Below are 6,394 nucleotides of genomic sequence, written 5' to 3' on the forward strand. Positions count from 1 at the left end.
TTAACTAGATAATGATGACAGATTTAACATAAGTCAAGTGTTGATATATTTTAACTATTCATTTAAATACCATTTTAATCTATTTTTAATCTTGTGTATTACCCTGAGACAAATACATTACACTACTGCTAACATAGCTAAAGGGAAAACCCACTAACTAGTATTAGTATGGCCCTTTTTAATAGCTGTTACAAATTTTGTTATTCTCCCATTAACAAACCATGTATACATCTTTTTACCAAATTAAGGTTGCTTTATGTTATTTCTTTTAAATTTTTTTAGTGTATTGTAAATGGTAACATTTGCATTTCCTTAGGAACCAATTTTCTCTTCTAGTTAAATTAAAAAAAACAAAAACAAATATTATAAGAATAACTTAAAGGTCTAAATTACTCAAAAAAATGGTTTTGTGTTAGTATTTACTGTAATTTATTAATAATGAAGAACATTTTAGTTAATCAAAACAATTTAGCTGTGTCCCAAATATTCACGTATAAATAGAAATCTACACACAACTTTCTAATAATATATTCTCCTCCACAGTTCTCCAGTTCTTTATTGGAGTTTACATGAACAATAAATAGTTTATTCAAAATAAGGTTAAACTGTCATGCACTCAGACATTATCTTCTGAATGAAAAACCACTGCTACATTCTTTATTCAACTTTAGTGCTTAACTATTTGTATTAATTGTGTTTTTCTTTATTTATATATATAACCTGTTACGTGTATAACTAGTAAACCCATGGTCCTATGGCCCATATTTTCAGGTCTACTATAATGCAAATTTAATGCTTGAACCACTATATTGTACATTTTCAGTTTAATGAATATTGTTGTTAAAATAAAATGTTAATTGCTTTAATTCAAGTTACAAACAATAACTAGTAGGCCTACTGCTTTATGTGTTCTAACGTAAATCAAATCCAGGTTTTTGTTCTCATTTGGGGAATTCTTGCTTTTTTGGGAAATCTCCAAGTTTTTCAGGGAGTGGGTGAAAAGTTTGACTGAGATGATTTATTTGGTACCATTTAAAAGTCAATGTGACTAGTGGTTTAGGAGCAGTTGTATGACACACATTAAACCTTATTATATATATTTATTATATTAACTGCAGTAATTGCCTGCCATGGCCAAGTGGTTAAGGTACTTGGCTTATAAGCTGAGAGTCGCTGGCTTGAATCCTAGTCCCACCAAACCTGATCACCCTTTCAACTGTGGGTATATTATAATATGACAGTCAATCCCACTATTCATTGGTAAAAGAGTAACTCAAGAGTTGGAGGTGGGTGGTGATGACTAGCTACTTTCCATCTAGTCTTACACTGCTAAATTAGGAATGGCTAGCACAGATAGATCTTGTGTAACTTTGCTCGAAATTGAAAACAAACTGCTGTAATTGGATGTTATTACGATTTTATTAAAGTTATTATTTCTGATTTCATATACAATTTGTTAAGCAAAGCATTCCTGTACATAAAGTTCAGTATACTGAAAAGCTTTAGAACAACGAACATTTAAATTAAGTCTATAATATACGTTTTTAAATACTATTGCACACAAAACCTACCATTTGTTTTTTATATAATTATATTTTTATATGTGTATATAATATAATAATTATATAGATTATATTATTTTAAAACTTTGCATTAATTAGATATGCTTCATTGTAAAGAAGTTAATGTTAAGTATTTGGTATAAATATTTTTTATATTTTACTACATAAGCAGACACATCTCAAATGTAATATAAGCAGTACATTTTGACTGAAAGTCAACATTTCTTTTATAATACATTAGTACATTGGACTGTCATGTACATTCATGTAGATAATAAAACAACATCATATATTTACCATTTAATTTTGATACATAACACTTGTTCCTATGAAACATTAAAAACTTACTCTGAAGATTAACAGGATATCATTATAATCATTCAATTTACAGAACGTAATAAATACACCCAAGAAATCATATTAACTGGTGAACTAATTAATGACTCAAGAAAACTTGAGACCCACACTTTGGAATTGTGGATGTATTATAAGATTGATGGGCTAATGTGAAATCCCATTATTCGATTACAGTTGTCCACAAGTAGTCATTAGGTGGTGAGACTAGCTCAGTAGCTGTCTTCACTCTAGCCTGTCGCTTCAAAATTAGGGATAGCTCACACAAATAGCTCTCAAGTAGCTTTGCACCAAAATATACAAGTTTAAAAAAGAACAACAAATACAGTTGTTTGTTTTTGTTTTCTTGGTTTTTTTTTTTAATTGTAACTTTCTAATTACAGTTTTACATTATAGAGTTCAACATTATCACTTGCAGGTTTGAAATATTGAAAGAGCTAAAGTTATACTGTAATTAGTCCCAAAATTTTTGTTAGGTTTTTATGCTCCCCCCCAGTGGCTCAGCGGTATGTCTGTAGCCTTACAACGCTAAAATCCTGGTTTCGATACGCGTGGTGGGCAGAGCACAGATAGCCCATTGTGTAGCTTTGTGCTTAATTCAAAGACAATAACTATGAACTGTTGACAATAAATTACAACAAACAGCACATAATCCACCTGTTTTAAAATAATAGATCAAATAAGTCAAAGATATATTCAAATATTCATTACACAGTTAATTTTCATAGTTGTATCTGGAACTATAAATAATAGTATCTTTTCATCATAGACCACTCAGGCTGTTTCCGTTACTTTATAACACAGTTGACAAGACAAATTATTCTTCTCTACTCTGTTGTTACAATACATTCACTGACAATTTTACTTTAAAAAAAAAAGTTATATTCTTTCCAGCTAAACACATAAACATACAATTGAAATCTGCCTCTTTCAAACCATATTTTAAGACCTAGCACGTTCTATACAGCATAAGACATGGTGGTGCAATAATACTGAGTTAAAATATGAAAAAAACAAAACTGAAAAGGTCCTAGTAACATGATGCTAAATCACAACGACCGAATTACGTAACATACGAATACAGCTGTGTAAATAAACCTATGATAAACTCAGGTTAAGTAGTTACCACACAGGATCATCTACAAAAGTTGTAATATTTTCAAAACGAGAAACAAAACTCAAGCACTTTCGCATGGTTGACTATTCTTCTTCAGGAGAGTAAAGGGTTATGTTCAACACTACAACTACGCGAACATGGCTGGGGTTTAGTTTAGAGAGAGAGAAATATGATGAATTCTCTCTCTAACAGGGGTGGTCAGGAACTTTGTAGTTCCTCTTCGTCCCCGCTCATGAAAGATTACTTACTTTTACGTGGGAGTTTTCCTGTATTTTGATTTGACTTGTTTAAGGTGATGAAGCGAGATGGGGCAGTATGAAAATGACGGATGAGAAAAGAGAGCGAAACAAAGGCGGCACAAGGGAAGTAGGCCAGGCCAGGCCGGAACCCGTAGTCCAAACAGCAGACGAGACAAAACATCAACTCAAACAACACGATTCGGGGCCGTGCAAAGGATTATGTTCAAATAAAATAAAATTCGTGGCAGGTATTTCGATTTAACACTTTGCATCTCATAGAAGAGATGCAAAGCAATCGAGGGCGCTCAGAAGATGGTTTTTTTCTATTGGTTTGATTTCCTATATACTGAGCTACATTATTATTTTCTCTATTTACCACCACCTTTGACGTTATTTTATTTTAATCATATTTATATTGTTTATTTTGGTTTTATCTATATAGACATTAGTTACCAATTATTATAACTATTATGAACTTTACACACCTCTTTGACACAAAACTAAACCTGATACACACACATACCTCTACGTTATGATTGGATAGTTCCAAAGGCCAACTCATATTGGACATCTGGTTTACGACATCGACATCCAGCCTATATATTCCATCATACTCATTGAACATAACCCAAAACGTTGAGAGTTGTAACACTGGAGGACAGCATTCACTGACGAGGTTTTAGCTGTCTCAACACGGTATTTAGCAAACCAGAGAGTTATACCGTTGGCAACGAGGCTGTTGGCTGTAACTTGATCTTCGAGAGTAAGTTTCACAAGAGGGGTAGGGATGCCGGTATTGAAAGATTTAATCCTTTCTACACTGATTGCGTTAATATTGGTGGCAACAAGTTCAAGTTTTACTTCATCTGTAGTGATGTCGTAGTGATAATTTGGCGTAGTGTCTCGGATAAAAACACTTTATTACTATACCCCCTTTCGGGAGTCTTCTTATTTCTGGAAAGGTTTTTAAGATCTCTTGAGCGATGTCAGGCTGGCGGTAAGAAGTTGGAACACCTTCAATGATGATAGCAGGGAGAGCTATAAGATTGGCAGAAATGACTGGGGACTAGTTTGTTGGCGACTAGACGGGTTGACGAGTAGGTGAAGACTCACAGACTTTTGGTGGTGCAGTCTTGCTAGGAGTGGAGGGGGCTGAAGCTGGACGTAGAGGCGATGAAGAACTGGCCTGACGCTTGTTAGAGTCTACAGGGACGGGATCGTCCGTGGAAGATAGCCCAATCTTCCAAGTTCTTCCTAGATATAAAAAACCCGGATCCATAAGCCATACATCACTGGATTGAAACAAGAAGGACCAAGGCCATTCTCACGTAAGTATTATGGTTTCTTTTCTACATATAAATATCCGAGGTGGCCTTTATTTTAAGAAATATGAGCTTTTTGACCTCTGTAATATCCTAAACGCTGATATCATCTTCTTTTAAGTAGCAATCATTCTTTCACCCTCCCTGGTTATAACATTTTCTCTGTCCCCCATTCTGTCCCCACTAGAGGCATCGCCCTTCTTTTTAAACCTAACTTAAATATTAAAATTCTAAAGCCTCCAATTCAGCCCCTTAACGAAATTATTTTATCTGAATTAATCCTCTTTAACTTCCCCACCACTCTAGTCTTACTTTATGTCAGCCCCACTCAGGCCCCCGATTCTGTTTTTTTACAATACGCCCTTTCTCTTAACAAACACTCCATAATCATAGGCGATTTAAATTCCAAGCATAAAGGTTTCTCTTGCCACACTAACAATCGCAATGTACTTATTATTCGTAATTTTCTACGTTCGAACAATTTAACATGTATCAATAACAATCATTCAACACATACATATGTTAACGGTCCCAAGACATCCTTGATCTGGTTGCAATCAGTCCTGGCCTTCTGTCTCATACTTCTGATTTTCAGGTTAATGATCACAGTGGTAGTGATTACTTTCCTGTTTCCTTTCGTCTTTTTGATAATTCTACTCGCTCTCCCCCTCCCACATCCCCTACTCTTAACTTTTCTAATACCAACTGGGATGCTTTCAACTCTATTCTACCTAACGCCCCCTTTTATGTTCCACCTTTATTCCCCGGGTCTCAAGTCTTAGATGACTTGTTCTTAAATTTACTAAATCTATTACTGATGCTCTCCATTCTGTCGCTCTCGGCCTGCACTCTGCCGTTAAACCATAGTCATATTACAGACTTTTTATCTTTACACGCAACCAACATCTTAAAACATTAATCAATCAATCAAATAAATAATACCATTAAACGACTAATAAAAGAACAACAAATAATTAAGTGGAAAAAAAATTCTGCGCCTCAATAGACAATTTCCGCAACCACCCTAAAGAATTCTGGAAGAAATTTAAATTTGTTTGTAAAACATCACTAAACCTTAACTCTCATAATTTGGTTTATAACAACCAAACGGCCTCTGCTGATAAAAATAAATGCACCATTTTCGCCGAAGTCCTCCAGAAATCCTTCACTACACCTAACCTTCCCACTACTGACAGCACTCACCTCCTCAAAATAAATAATTTCATATCCCAACATCACGAATTATTAAATCCCAACTTTAGTTTAGACCTTCCCATCCATAACTCCTATATAACGTTAGCCGAACTCAAAATTTCCATTAAACGACACAAAATCAATAGCGTCCCCGGAGAATATGGCATAAATAACCGCGCCATAAAACATCTACCCTTAAACTTTCTAACTCATTTACTTTCTATTTACAATTACTCCTTTTTGCATGGCTACTATCCTAAATTGTTGGAAAACAGCCACTATAACTGTCATCCCAAAGTCTTCAACTAACTTGTCTGATTCTTCTAATTACAGACTTATTAGCCTTATCAACACCCTAGGTAAATTACAAGAGAAAATCGTTACTAATAGACTTATTTTCTTCGCTGAGACTAATAATCTCTTATCAAATTTTCAGAACGCCTCCCGACAAAAACGTCAAACTGCTGTCCACCTCGTTACTTACTGAATCTCTATTTCAAGCTTTTAACCGGAACCAGGTAGCAGTGGGCGTATTCCTTGATATCAGGCGAGCTTTTATTCGGTGTGGCATAACGCTCTCCTCTATAAGCTATTTTCTATGAATAT

The sequence above is a fragment of the Tachypleus tridentatus genome, chromosome 10 (genome assembly GCF_004210375.1).
Source record: "Tachypleus tridentatus isolate NWPU-2018 chromosome 10, ASM421037v1, whole genome shotgun sequence".
Lineage (NCBI taxonomy): Eukaryota > Metazoa > Arthropoda > Merostomata > Xiphosura > Limulidae > Tachypleus > Tachypleus tridentatus.